The sequence below is a fragment of the Copidosoma floridanum genome, unplaced genomic scaffold (assembly GCF_036245765.1).
Source record: "Copidosoma floridanum isolate Cflo_tuat_1 unplaced genomic scaffold, Cflo_Japanese_pri ptg000013l, whole genome shotgun sequence".
Taxonomy (NCBI): Eukaryota; Metazoa; Arthropoda; class Insecta; order Hymenoptera; family Encyrtidae; genus Copidosoma; species Copidosoma floridanum.
The window spans coordinates 1,399,860-1,416,296 of NW_028321890.1; the positions used below are offsets into that span (position 1 = coordinate 1,399,860).

A 16,437-nucleotide genomic window follows, 5' to 3' on the forward strand; every position below is an offset into this window, starting at 1 on the left:
ACACATATGTATGTATATAACGGTTGTTATGTAGACGACTAGGAATGAGTGTAAGCATATGTGACAGGTACGAAATACGAGTGCGACGTTAGAGATTTATCACCTCAATGAGTTGTTTTTAAATAATCGAAAGATTCGATGAAAGTGGCAGTCTTGTACTGGCCATAAGCCTGGCAGCACGCCGTGCTATAGATATACGTTGTACTTCTCTTACCAACAAAATATGTTTTTGAAGTGAAGCTTCTTATGTAGGGCCCTCGCTTGACGAAAATAGAAGAAAGCGTCACACTTTTTCTTGCCCTCTTCGTTCCTGTTGGTCCCTCCACCACAGCATGCTCTCTCGACAGCGAGAGTAGTATATAAATATACTATATGGTAGCAGCCCGAACAGAAATGAAAGTCGGTTACCTCTCTAGTTCGTGAGGCCCTACTTAGGCAATCTACTGAGGGCACACGCAGGCGCGTCAGGGAGCGTGCGTCAGATACTCATTAGGCAGCCTACATAACCTACCTTTATCTTACCTCTCGAATTGTATATAGAGTTGTATTAGCTACAGTTGCAGTGTTAATATAGATAATAAACTGTAGCGTAAGATTATACATAGTTACACAAGTTAAGAGTGTTTTCCATCGAATCCTATTTAAACAATTAATGAGTATTCTTATACATATGAGACTGACAAAATCAATCGACATTAAATTTGTTGTCAACTAAACAAAGTTTCTCAAAGTTTTGAATTAGAAATAATAATAATAATTGTTGCTTCCAAAAATTTCGATAAAAACTATTATAAACCGTACTAAGATTGTAAAATTTAACATGCACCAGTTTGTACACTGTTATTTAGATGTACACCGTCAAATAAAGTTCATCTGTCGTTTAATTGAGTCAATATGTTTTTGTATGAAAGAAAAGTAAACTGCAGTGTGAGTACTTAATTTATATTCATTTCTTCGTTATTATTTAATAGTTCCTCAGAATTAACCCACGAATCACATGTTCATACTGTAAGCTTGATATCAATTGTGAATAAGAGATATTTTTAAGGTGACATTTATACCTTCATTTATATAAAATTTCTATTTTTAGGGTTTTATTTTTGTAACTAAACGTGATCAACAATGCCGTGATAGAAAATTTTCGTGAAAATTTAGTATGATTCGTTTGAAATGGAGCATAACTTTAGTTTAATTAGAATACAATGTGACGTATTCTCATATGTACATATCTATACTTATCGATTGAAAGATGGTTATGTTACGTCAATGGAGGCAACCTACTTGGGGCCTACCATACGCCAAATGACGCTGCCAACTTAGGACCTCAGTTGGCAAGAGAGGCAGCCTAAGTAGGCCCTACTGATCGCCTACTTACAATTTCTGTTCGGGAGGTGCGTGTGCCCTCTCTGTCTCTCTCTTTCTTTTTCCCAGCATCACCTAACGGCACGGAAATTTAAAAGAGAGATTAGACAAAAAACTTGAAAATAAAACAGATGAAGTACATATTTTCAAGATAACATATGAGCTGGAAAATTATTGAAAAACTCCGATCGGAAATCTTTTACTTAAGTACCCTAGCTAGCATACATTAGTCCTCGTGTGGCAAATTTATTACGTTAGATGAGGGCATAATGTTACAGGGAAAGAGCATAAATATGTAGTAATTGTATACACCTATATAGGCACAGTTTACAAAATAAATTTTCACAAAGTTTTTTAAGCTTTTCTAAATTCAAAAACTATCGATTAAAGAAATTAAATAATTTATTATGTAATAGGTGGATAGAACTTTGATCATTTCAAAAAAATTTTACTTTAAAAATACTTATATTATCATTATTGACTTTAATAATTTTTTTAGCACTATATACTTATGCATTTTTATGCTAATTCACTTAAATTTTTTCAATGTGTTACAATTATGAAATTGAGGAATAACATAATGAAAAATCATGTTCAACATGGGCTCTCATGAGACGGTTGCTAAATCAGCGTTAAAAACTATTATAGAAATAATTTATGTTAACAAAACTTACAGGACTGCTATAAAACTATTTAAGGAGTAATCGTGCAAAGTTTTAATCCATGCTATGAAACTTTTTACAGATTTAAACATTAAAATGACTAAAATCTCATTAAAAATCACTTATTAGGTTAGTATCCTGCTATGCTTATCGATTTTATTCAAGGCATGGGTAATCTAGTTACCTACAAAACAAAACATTAACTACGTAGGCAACTCCCTTAAGGACTGTTTATGCAAATAATAACAAAACTACTGGAAGCTTTACGGTATGGTAGATTAGAGTATTCTGCAGTTATTTCTAGATGACAAATTTTTTTTTTTTTTTTCAGTTTGTAATTCCATGTGTTTTTCCAAATGGCATTACACATGCATTGCTAATCCAAAATCCCTTTTTTAAAGCCAAATGTAAAACCACATAAAATGCCGTATGGCTTTCCCGAAGCAATTACGCATAGAATTCTGTAATCTGTTTTTCAGTTGGGTAGCCTAGCTAAAATTTTCTATCAGGAATATGTGTAAACGTGGCGTTCCCAAATGGTGCGAAAATCTTAAAGTATATAAAACAAGACGGCAATGGTACGCGCGATAAATTTTTATAAATATAAAATAATGAATAAGCATTCATAAATTTTGTATTTTTTAAATAAAATAATGTTGAATTGCTAAAAATCATATCATTAAAAAAAGTAGTTTTTTAATAATAACCTTATCTAAGCTTTATTTCTTTCATAGATCCCGTAACCCATTGTTTTTTTTCCATTTTCCATTTTTAAAATATTAACTTATCGGAACCAAACCTAATTATTAAATATTTTAATTTTAAGTATAATTGGACCTGTTTTAATGCAGTAGGTTACTTAGAATAACATTTCGTAAAAGGTATATCTTTATTCATTTATTATCCACTATAGAATTATAACTTCATACTTAGGTACCCACGTACTAAAAAATAAAAATATCGGCGTTGCATGCACCATCTACAGACGAGACTGACGCAAACAATTTCATGGTAAAGTGGCTATCCTTTTTTGCAAGGGCATCTGCCATTAAGTCATAACTATGGACGCTACCAACTGCGAACTAGTTGGAGTCAAAGTACATACCACTTCCCCCGCATTCATTACAATCATCTCCCTCTAATCTCCTCATAAAGACAATTCTAACCTCCATAGCATAAACTCGCTATTTAACTCCAACATTCCTACGATCATGACTGGTGACTTTAACGCCAAGCACAAATCGTGGGGATACAAACACGAGAATCCCTAAGGACGCTCTCTTCTTAAGCACTTTCATAGCCTTGACATCAACATCGAAGTCTCACCTGAACCTATTTACTATCCTAGCCCCCCTGATGAGGACTCAGACATTTTAGACATCTTCCTAACGAAAAACTTGGCTATTTCTACGGAACCAGAAACCTCCCCTAACTTCTCTTGCAACTATAATCTAGTCTATCTAGAGATTCCTAGATCCCTCCTTACTATACCCGTTACTGCCAACTACATAGACTGAGTCCTCTTGGCTAAAAACTTAGAATCCTATCGTTTTAAATGTCAGCCCATTACATCTCAAATAGAATTCAACATTGCAGTGGACGAAATTACTGACGAACTCAACAGGGGCATCCAAGACGCCACCACAACAACCACAGATCCCCAACATGCACTCAAATTTCTACGCAACTTTAGGCGTCTCATTAAGGAGAAGAAAAGAGTCTGAAAAACTCTGGCAGAAACAAAGATCCCCAGAACTCAAAGTTCACCTCACTTCTTAAAAGCGCAGTTAAATCTCAAGTTTTGAGAATTTTGAAACAAGGAATTTAACAAATTAGGCCTGAAGAATTAGCTCAGGAACATGCATGTATCAATCAGATGGTGCAGTTAGAGGTCCTTGACAATCCAGAACTCAAGTACTGCTCAACTTTTGAAATCAGATGTATCATCTACTCCGTTAAAACGTGGAAATCCTCTGGCAGAGACAGCATCTCTAACAACGTCCTTGATGTCCTCCCTCAAAAATTTATTACGATGATTTGCAGCGTTACAAACGCCACGATGTGCCTTAATTATTTCCCAACCTCGTGGAAGAAGGCTGCAGTTATTTACCTCTCGAGGTGGCAAAAACCCTCAGCAACCTCTGGAGTCATAAGCCCAATAGTTTTTCTCCTCGACCAGTAAAATCATCGAAAGCGTTATCGTTACCGGTATAAGCAAACACGTCACGGAAAACAACATTCTTCCGGACGTGCAGTACAGTCTTAGAGCCTGACACTTGGCAATATACCAGCTTCTGAGAGTCATCAAAGACCTCTCCGATAGCCTCATCTACAAAAAATTTACTGCGATAGCTTTCCTGAATATACAGCAAGCTTTAGGCAGAGTTTCGCAAGAGGGCCTCCTGTACAAGCTTATTTATTTAGGTTTTTTGCATTGCCTTATCGGCACTGTTAAGTCTTACCTTTCTGACAGACTTATCCACGTTAAAGTAGACGACTCCCTCTTTGACCCGACCCAACAAGCTATAACGGGCAATAACCTCCGGCCTCCTTCAAGGCTCTAAACTCTGACCCAACCTTTTTAACATTTTTTTCCATGACCTTCCCCAGTGCAAGGACATTAACACATACGTCTACGCAGACGACGTCACGGTCAGCTGTACGTCAAAACAACACTATCAGTGCACTACCCTTCGAAACGAGCATATCGTCACTCTCTATAACTGGTATCCTCTTTGAAAACTGGTCGTAAATATGGCAAAGACTATAGGTAATTGTAGAAGATAAGGGTTACAGAGTAGAAATCGACTGAAGCTACTCCGCCAAGTACCTTGGCGTCACGCTAGACCGACGACTTAGGTACGTTTGACTGTAGTAGCAGCAAGACATACAGAGCCTTTGTACATCTTAAGCCTTTTTTTAACAACAATGCAGTCTCCCGGAAGACCAAGCAATTAAGAGCATTGGTATCTACGCGATCCCAACGGGGAAGCGCTGCTAAGAGAAACCAAGTAAAGGCATCCAAGGCCCTTTCATGAAGATACTGAGGTCGATCCTCGGTATTTCATGGTACATCAGGAATACTCAGATTATCAAGGAGTTCCACATCGTTTCTCCTATTTAAGCAACCTCTGTCCTTGTGTCTGAAGTCCCTGCTTTCATTACGTATCACTCCAACCCCACCATTGCCACTCTCGCAAACCTGGGCGCTTTGACCTTACAAGACCTCCATGCGCTCTTGTACAGAACCCTGAGGATCCCCAGAATACTCTAGGTCTTCAATCCTCTATGCTCTCATCGGATGCATCTCCGTAATTTACCCAAAAACCGCGACTTTAATTTCACACGTTCTTTTTAGGAGCATTAATCTACCCGCCATATTCTCTACGTCCTAAGCCAAGTACAACACTCACACCAATTACTAGTACGCCTCCAAATACACAATACATAGCGGACTCACACGTGCACACACAATATTCTTCGCTCCTCTAACTCTATTCCATCGCAAGCCAACATTCGAACTTGTGCAGATACGTAAGAAGTCCTCCTCTAATCTTTTTGAGAGCAAGCTGGCCTCTAAAATTCTCCATTATCTTTCATCTTCCTTCTTTTCTGAGGCCCCTTTTGTCTTCTAGGCCAACGGTCCTATAAACGGACAGATTCTATATGGGGAGGTTAGTTTTAGCCGGTAGGTAAACTAGGTGAATCAGACACTACCACCAGACTAGCCTATGAAGATTTTTCCCTTTTATCCTCTATAAAAAATGCAATTAAAAAAAAAGTTTGCTGTACGATCTGAAGAAGCTGAAATAATTTTTTTGTAAATATTCTTGCCGCTCCGGTGTACAAAATGAAGGGCTAAAATTTGCAGTGATTATAGTTCTATATTTATTTTTTCTGGGGGAAAATGTACTATCGCGTTTTATTGGTGCAGTAAGTTGCTAAACAAATACTATTATTGACGCATTGTGACGGCCAACAGGGCAGCGTAGTGGGGATGAACACCGGCTAATGCTTTAAGAAATGAACTTGGGCGTTTCAAATCATACGTGCTGGCAGAATCATTATTATTTCTGCTTCTTGTGATCGTATAGTAAACTATAACCAATCGATTTGGGGTAGCTTGACGAGATAAAAAAAAATATCGGTGCGATCAAAAAAAAAAAATTAATTCCAACCGATGCCGTCTCTGCCACAATACCAGAAGTCATATCTAGCCAGAGCACAATCTGCACCAACTCTTCAAAGTTGTGTGGCAGTCCCACCATCCCACCTGGTGTAGTTAGAGAATTTGTGGCTATAAATGTAAGCAAGGGAAAACAGCTTTGAGGGGCACGGGAAGCCACAACGGCTACCTTCTTGGTCATCGCGTCCCCAACGCGCTTACCCACATGTTCCCGTCTAAAGATGAGCAGTTGGTTATCCGGGGAACGACCCGAGACGAGATATTCTTTGGTCAGTGGCGTATCTCCCTCCATCACAGTCTCCGTACATCAAGACTCCCAGGGTAAGAATCAAGCAACCCGTAGCCAGCTCTTCATCATCAGGAATAATAATAAAGAATAGCCTGGAAGTTTCACCACTGGCGCTTTTTAGGGCCATTATAAGTATTTACGTTCCCTACATAACCATCAATTTTATCGGTTCTTTTGAGGATCCACCTAAGTGTCAACTACCTTGCCAACAAATACATTTTTATTACCATTTCCGGAAGCGATTCGTCGACTAAAAGACTATATTAACTAAAGACGGGCACTATTAAACCAAGTCAGCTACTCACAAGCAGACGTCACCTGCGGAGTTCTTCGCAAGGCTGGAGAACCCGGTGACCGATGACTCTATATTACTCTCTCGACTCTAAGCATTCAACCGGGAATCACTGATCCTCTCCAAGGTCTGCGTTGGAGAAACCTATGACAGCTATGAAGGAAAAAAAACTTGAGCCAACGGGACAGCCTCCACTGGACAAGTATCACTAACCAATATCCCCATCTAAGATCACCAAAACAACTGAATCTGCAAATAAAAAAGGTGCTTTAGACACCAACGTCTTCGACGTTATACCCGGAGATGTTGGGAAAGAGCACTACAACTAGCCCCAAAGCTTCGGACTTTGTAATTTTTCTCCCAATCAGTCTGGGTCTTTAACAGTAAGCCAGAGAAGCTCACCCTGAGGTATCCAGGTCACAATTTCTGTTAACTGCAGTCAAGAAAGAGTTAACTTAAGAAGCTCACCGGTCTTTTTTAGGGCCATCGGACGTCGAACTACCTTGCCAACAAATGTATTAAAATTAACAAAGTTGACTGAAAATAGCCTTTAGGGGTCATAAAAATCGTAAGCATGCCAATAGTTGCAAAAGGGTATATTGGAAAGAAAACTTCAAATGTATCTAATGAATATAATTTGAGGCGTCAAGAAACTGACGCAGAAAATTTATCGAGATTGAAACAGCAGCGTCAAAGCGAAAACTTAATTAAAGAGTCCATTACGTGAGAGATCATCTTTTCATTGTACCCTTACAGCAATCTCTGAAATCTTTAAACATCCTACTTCAGATTTTTTAATGAGTAGAAAATTTATTTGTGTTTTTGTGGCAATAAAAATGTAGGGTTTAAGGTCCAGGACTTTGTTGCTCTGGTAATAAGTTTGTGAGATATGAGAAAAAAAAAATTTTTTTTAACATAAATTTTTTAGGGGTTTAAAATCTTAACAGCTTTAAAAAATAGCCCTTTTCATCAATTACACAGAAGAAACTGTAAATCAACAACTTCTTATAGCCATCGATTATTTTATGGCATAAAGAACGCACGGTACTTTTCAGCATAATTATTTTTTTGAATTTTTACATCTTATTATTTGACCAAATAAACTATATAGATTCCGAAAAAATATGTTTTTAATAAGAAGATTTTTGTTCTGAGATGTATCGGGAATATGTGAAAAATTTTCTAACTAAAAATTTTTCACATTACATGTCAACACACTACGGTGTTTTATTTAGTAAGTCTCGGGCGAAGCCGAGACGGGGGGCTGCTAGTACATTATAAATCAAGTATATAAATAAGACCTGTCAGGACTTAATACGCTTGTATACGTGTATTAAACCGTTTACACGTTCTAGGAATCATTTTTAGGCACGACTAATGTATTCGAGTGCTTGTTATTTTTGTCAGAGCAAAAAGTATAACCATTTTTAAATCATCTTTTTTTGATGTAAAACAAATCTCAAACCAACTATAATTTTTTAATTAAGTCAACTAATTCTTATTCAAATCGGCTCAAATTTTTACAGAAACTTTTTTTGTACCACACATTTTACTTTGCCGTGCAATGCAGATGCAGATACTTTGTAATGCGAAATATATGCGAAAACAGCAAAAAAAAACGTTTTTTGCTCGCCAATACAAGACATTTGATTTCTACAACATAGTGTTAGATTTAAAAGTTATACAGCTCATTAAAATAAGACTTTTTGCGAAGTAGTTTTCTTACAAAAATACACTTTTTTGTATTCATTATATTTATTGATGTTGTTATCCTAACCATTTAAACAAAGAAATCATTTAAGAATACCTCAAAAATCGTTTTGTAGTATAAAAATTTTTGACGTGTCATTTGCTAACCAGATTTTCAATATAAAACTTATAGATCTTATGAAAATGGACTCAATTGTAATGTGCGTTCAAATTTTCCGTGTCATTTTAACACAAGATACAACAAAATGCGTTTTGATATGGTGGACATTGATTAACAAACTATTGTTATGGAATTTAAAAAATGTGTTTTACGTTGCTAACTTTTTACTTGAAAAGAGTAATAAATATATAACGAAGCGTTGTACACTTTGTACCTTAATAAATATGTAACTTATTGACAGTGTACCATAAGAGTCTAATCATTTATCCAATTAAATAATATTACTGTATTAAATTTTATTTTTGCCATGAATAACATTATCGAATATAAATGATTTATAGAATGTGTCAACAGTTCAGCACACGTATACAAGCATATTAAGTGCTAACAGATGTTATTTATATGCAGGAACTTTTTTTTTAATAAGCTAACACTTCTTGAAACCTAACTAACTTAATATTTGACTTACGTTTCACGTTGGAATTGTTTAAAATGCTCTTCAACGTACCTTACAGTTTGGCTTACTGAATCATCAAATAATATTTAACGTATAGGTAGGTTGTTTTTAATATCTTCGCATTTTCCAAATATTTTTGTCCATGTAAATGTCCAAATTAAGTTTAGGTCCCATAAGAGCCTGTGTTAATTACATGATTGTTATTTGTATAATTTTTAAAAAAATGACCCATAAAAAATATTGAAAAATTTTTATAAGTTCTACGTATGTTTCCCTACGTAGAAAACTGAATGTCATTGTGATTTTTGCATTTTATTATTATTCCTGAATTTCCATAAGTGCTAATAGGTATTATTTACATACTTAAAATATTTTTTTTTTTAACTGAGATAATATCCTGTTCTATCTCGTCAAACTTCCCCAAATTAATTGCTTCTCGGGTTCTTATTTTCCAAATTAATAATTCATTGAAAAACCATATTTTTTAGCAGTTTCCTCGTTTTGATAAACAGCCAAATAATCTATTTCAATTTGTCGGGGCTGATTTGGTAGATATTTTTAATATCTTCAACTGATTCTGTTCAAGTATTGCTGTAAAATTTTTGGTCAAAATTATATAACAAAAAAACAAAAAAAAATCTTTTTTTTTATTTTTATTTTTATTTTCATTGCTCAACTAAACTATAATGCACCACTTTTCAGCTGTTGGAAAGTTAATACAATAAATGAACATATAAAAAAGTAAAAAATGGGAAGGTCAAACTCATTTTTACATTTTTTCTTATAAAATTACTTCTGAGTTTGCTTTATTGACTAGTCTACGATACTCACCCAAATAAGAAGTTATACTACTGTGAAATTCTATGGTAGACTATGTATGAATGTAAATATTGTGAAACGATATTGTGTATGAAGGTTGAGCAATCATCGTTAGAATGAGTGTATGTCCGTTAATTGGGTGTGATTTAAATATATATATATATATACCTATAATTTAATAAAAAAACAAAATTAAACAATTATAAAAAATATATTACATAAACAAGGAATGTACACAGTATAGTCATGGCACGACATGCTGCCATTAGGCTGACCAGTACGAGAATATAACTGCTATTATTAAATCTTTTAACCATTTTCAAACCACTACCTACTCTACTCTGATAACATCCCACGCTCGCATCTGTCACATACGCTGACATACTCATTCTTACAACTAGTCACGTATGGGGATGATGATCTAGCAAACTTGGCTCAGAAAACGCCAGGGAGCCAAGGCTCCAGCAAATAAGATTAAAGAACACGAATCACACTTTCTATATATCTATATAAATGATTTTATCTTTCCGCTCACTGTCTACTGCGTGCCAAAATATTATTTAGCCTATATGCTTTTAATCTAAAATTAAATATTGTTACAGTTAATTGGTGATACAGTTGGATAATTCAAAAAATTTATTATTAATCATTTTAACATTTCAAAAATATTTTTTTACTTAACATACGAGTTGAAATTTTAAACTGCCTCTTATTCTTCTTATTAACTCAAGTCTCTCCTTACTGCTTCACTCATAAGTTCAAACTCTGTTAGTCACCATCCCCATACGTCACCCTCAATAGTCATCCAAAAAAAAGCTTGAAAAATATTGGAAAATCGGTGTTTTTAGTAAATGTTTATTCAATTTTATATTTCATAAAATAGATGATTAACACTTTGACAATAAAATATGTTACAAATATAATGATGGTATACACATAAATAATTATTGTAAATTGAAAAATAAAGATACGTAAAAGCAGTTTACATTAAAGTAATTCGGGAGTAATAATAAAATGCAGAGATCACAATTATATTTTATTTTCTAAGTAGTCTAGAATTCGAAGAACTTAAATAAATTTTTTTAATATGTAGTACCTATAGATCATTTTTAAAAGAATTATACAAATGAGAATTATGTGATTAACATAGGGACGTAGCCTCAATTTTAACATTTATAAGAACAAAATTTTTTTTTTGCTTCTAAAGTGCAGGGACTAGTCGCGTAGAACCATGACCCGAGGCAAGGAAGCGCGAAGACGCTCGTAAATAAGCAGCGGTCTTGTCGGCATGGCAAAGGGAGAGGGAAGGCCAAGCAGAGGCTGAAGAGCGAACACGGGAGAGGCGTTCAGAGGATAAGTTCCTCTTGGAGCGGACTGAATAAATTTGGATGGTTAAGTGTTGTCTAGGAACCGAGGGCTCTTCTTTTGATTCCCTCGAGAAGCAAGGCCATCTTGATTGAGTTTTTTGCCTCTACTTGGTCTCCTCTCTGTGGTGTTCGTAAGTAAAAGGGGCCGTTTTGATTGGCGAATGAAACGAGTTCGTGAATTGTCTTTGAGACGATTCCTTGTTGTTGAAGCAATAAATCTCTTGTAGTAGCTTCGTAGACGTACTTGTTTTTTTGTCGATTTAATTGGCTATCTTATATTGAAGTTCTTTTTTCTTTTATTTTCTTTATCGTCGTTCCGTGCCATCTAGCTGACACGCCCATTGATTCTGCGACGCGTCAACAATTGTAATCCTTTTCTTATTCTTCATGTATTATAAATAAAATGTATATTTAATTTTTGGTTAAGTTGCAATTTAATTGGGTTTCAACAAGACTTAATGATGGCATTGTGTTTTTTATAAGATAAGAAAGAGATTGTATTGAGCTACACTCTTTGTATATCGTTGTATACGAGATGTAGATTTGAATATATTTTGAGATTATTTTGCAATCGTTTTGTATTTCTTTCACGCACCTGATATTGCCGGTCTCAACCATATATATTGTGTTTCTTTATAATAAATAAATGCATGTTTGAAGGGTCAAACCACCTGATCCCCCCCCCCCAAAGAAAATAAGACACGTAAAAGGTATTAAAAAAAAAATATTAACGAATTAATTATTATTTAATAATTTAGTGAACAAAATTTTAAGGTATGTTGTAGCTCATTTTAAACAATGCCAACGTCAAACGTAAGTAAAATGTTGAGTTTGTTGAGTGCAAGAGGGAGTGCGTGGTAAAGGGGGTGAAGCTGAACAAACAGGGAGAATTCTCTCTTCTCCACCCCTTTGATTAATACTTCAAAAACCTACTTCAGTCTGCACGATTTTCAATCTCGTAATTAGATTTATTGGGAATGTATTTTAAAAACGACATGGTTGGCTCGTAATAACTAAAGTAAGAAATATAAACCTTTGTTTCTTATCTCAAATAATTAACATCCTGTAGTACCACTTTATCTGTAATAAGATAGTATTAGATGCCAGTGAATTTAGCTTGAAAATCACTTTTTTGCGAATAAAAAAATTTGTAAAGAATAAGACGCAATAAAAATGTAACAAATTATTCTTAAGATTTTGTATGAATAAATTAATAGTGATAAAAGATGAGAATGTTGAGAAAATAAATCAAACAATTATGTATTTAAAAAATGCCCAATTATAGAAAAAATTAAAGAAACATCAATTAATACATAGAATTGCTGTTACCATACAATTTATAATCAAACCAATTTAATTTACAGACAATACATATTTACACTTAAAGTACGGTACGAGCTCACAGTATAACAGAATTGCTCGTAGCAGAGTGGGTAGGGTACTTGACTTACGTGCTGAAGATCACCACTAGTTCGATTCTTGTAGAAAATTTTTTTTTTTGTTTTTTGTCAGGAATAAAGAAATAATATGCAAAATTTGCTTTCTTCAGAAATGCGCTTGTGATGACTCGAGGTGGTGACCTTACAAGTATGGTGCGTTGGGGTCGGGCAAGGTTAAAGTAACATGCAAAATCCACTTCCGTCACATATTTTCTTCAAGTCACAAATCCGAAATCGATGATTTACTCTGTAGTGCAGAACGCGCCTACAGAAGTATAACTTCAAAAATATTATATTCTTATGCCATCGTTGTAAGGCCAGAACATACTGCTTACACCATTTGAATGCGATAAGATCAAAATTTTCATTGCTTCACTATAAATTAGACAACAATATGCTACCTAACGTAAAAATTTAATGCAAAACTGCTTGTTTTCTGCAAATACTTGTAGAAAAAGGATAGCATGTGATAGCTTCACATCTTTATACATTGAAGTGATACTGCCACCTTAGAAATAGTGGTCAAAACTGGTAGGTGGAGTAAAATAAAATCTTTTATTTCAAATATATGTATTTCATTAACCGAGCACGCGGTGGCTCAGTCAGCTAGGTCGTGGATTGGCACGCGGGAAACAGTGGTTCAATTCCCGGCCAGTGCGACTTTTCGGGCAAGTACCTCTGTGATTTTTCTCATGTGCTTTTTCACCGCGCCATGCTCCTCGAGGAGGGCTTAGGCGACCTTCTCGCAGCAAAAATTGCCTAATTTCCCCCTACCCCCCTCCTGTAATGGGAGGCCTCCCATCCCTTTCCTTGTCCCTTTCCCAAGTGCTAAGTGCCCATAGTAGTGCCCTTATTAAAAGGAGCCGGACGTAGAGCATATTAAAAAAATACGTATATATATATATATATATATATATTTTTCATTTATATTACTTCTGATGATGTAGATAATTTTTCCAAATTCTTGAATGACGAAACTACATTTAAAGATGTTTTTACGGACACATATTAGCTGCATCAATCCGTTTCATATTTAGCAGAGTGGTTATAGTATATTACGTACCTAGGCCAGAAAGTGGGGCTATTGCTGACCGCGCTATATTATCGGCCGAGCCGAAGGCGAGGCCGGTAATGCGCGGTCAGATGTAGCCCTACTTTTTGGCCGTGGTACGTATACTTTTTTTCCTTACACCTCCGCCGAAAGTTCGTCACCACGGTTTTAGTTTTGTTAAAAATGATGGTTTAAAGATCCAGTCAAAGATTTAGTGCATTATGCATTATTGTTGATCGATCGGTCACTCGAACAATACCACTTAAATGCACGTAGATGAGTGTACATGTGTATAGGTATATCTATATATGTACGCTCACCGAGACTGTAGTATATTATATGGAATCAGATTGGGCCGAGGATTTGTGCAGGTTGGTCGTGCTGGCAAAACGAGAGGAAGAGAAATCCGTTTAAATTCGAATCATGGATCCTATAAAGATCATTTTAAAAATCCTAATGTTTATATCCGTAAGTGCAAAATAAATCAGGTTATTATCAATAACTATTATAATTGTGATAAGCATAATTCGATTAAATAAAAGATTTCATAGTTTATTTTTGTAATATGACATGTATTTACTACATTTATATACTAAATAAATCATTAAAGTGAAAGTAACTGATCAAAAAACATTAATTTAGTAGTTTTAATTTTGTGTTGTGTACTCTGTTCATATGAAATTAATAAATTTATATATACATGTAAATTGTGCAAAAAAAAAAAATACATATATATCCAATAATTTATGTAAATAAATATCCAATAATTTTCTGTGTTGTATAAACTATAACTCCGTTAGCCGTATATATATATACATATATGTGTATTGTATAACTACTGCTGCTTCTCGGTGCTGAATATATAACTATATATATCTGCGCACTTCGTTCTGCGCACATATGGCAGGACTGATATGAGGCTTTTTCTAGCTCAAAATCGGGTCAGATGGAACGAACTTTCGGCGGAGGTGTAAGGAAAAATAATGATATAGTCGTGCAGATAAAATACTGAAAAGAACTGCAGATATTATTAAATTATAAGTTTAGTCTCGACATGTACGAAGTAACCTAACAAACACCGCGTGCGCCATGGATTTTCTGTCACACCACACTATGCTGTCACTGTGTGCTTATTGTGCTGCCACCTGTATCGTCATGCATAGACCACGGCATGCTGACACGCCGTGCCGTCACAGTGCGCTCATGATGCTGTCTGCCGTGAGATACGATGCGCATGATTGTGACGCACACCATGACTTCAAAATGCCGTCATTTTGCTTGCATGATAAATTTATGAATACAATTAATAATAAAACTGCCATTTTGATTATTTACTTCTTGTTTTCCCTTAAAGTGATAGGCAGAGTTCAATCAGGACGTAGTGATTTTCTTATCAATCTGCAGAATTCTGAGGAGTTTCAAGCAAATTTTAAGGTAATCAAGTGTCGTGAAAGCTTTTATTAGCAATGTATCGTGTGAAACATTATCGATCCCGTAAGAATTTTCAGGAATACTGCCCTGAGTACCGTAGAAAAATACAGCGGTTAATTCTAAAGTCTCGTAACGATCATTTAAAATACTCATGGGAAGATTCTTATGGTAGTATTAATTCGGTTAAATTTGTAGACAACTATGAAAACGATAATTGTATGGTTGAGATTCAACATCTTCCATGTTTTAATGATAATTTGTCTGATTCATGCAGTGTAAAGAGTGTTTTTAAGCAAAATCATTCTTCTAATGCATCTGTTTCTTTTAAACAAGACACAATTGTAGAGTACGATACCTTATCAAGTATCGAAGAACGTCTTGGTGATGCGTTTTAATCTATTAATATGAATCAGACACAAATCAAAGCAGTGGTTGAAGTTCTCCGAACTCATTCGTATTTAGCTGCTCTTCACAAAGACCCCCATATTATTTTACATACTCTTCCTTTTAGTGTACCTATTCAAGAAATTGCTGGGGGTGAATATCTTCATTTAGGATTTGAAAAAGCTGTTAAATCGATTCTTAAATGTACTCCACAAGAAAAAATTCCTGAAGTTCTGCATGTTGATTTTAGTACAGATGAAGCTCCTTTAGATAAAATGTCGAGGGTAAGAATATGGCCCATTCAAATAAGAGTTGCCAACATTGAGGGTAGCAAGCCAGAAATTGTTGCTATATAGAAGGGTTCTACAAAACCTAAGAATTTCGTTGATTGAATGAAACTCTTTGAAGATGATGTGCTTGCAGTATTAGATAATAGAGGCATTCAATTCGAGAATATTAAAATTCCTTGTGCAATTCGATGTTTCATAGCAGATGCTCCAGCTCGAGCTTCTATTCTTGGACATCTAGATCATAATTCTCGCGTGCCGTGTTCAAAATTTTGGGTAGTAAGAGAATATATTCGTGAAAGTTCTGTCATGGTTTTTCGAGATACAGATTATCCTTAACGTACAAATGAGGATTACAAGAACAAAATAGATGGAGAACATCATCAAGAGGGTGAGAGTGCACTTGACCGTCTGCCTTTAAACTTTGTTTCTCAAACAATATTTGATTACATGCACCTAGTTTGTATAGGTGTTATGGAAAAAATTCTAAAAAGTATAGTTGATGGATCTTCTGCTAAATCTGTTAAAATATCGAAAGATA

General features: G+C 35.1%; 1 protein-coding gene across 3 annotated transcripts in view; it reads right to left on the minus strand.

Moving 5' to 3' along the window:
• Tis11 (Tis11 zinc finger protein) overlaps window positions 1–16,437 on the minus strand; it is a 105,226-nt gene that overhangs the window by 60,682 nt on the left and 28,107 nt on the right. The window lies entirely within an intron of this gene.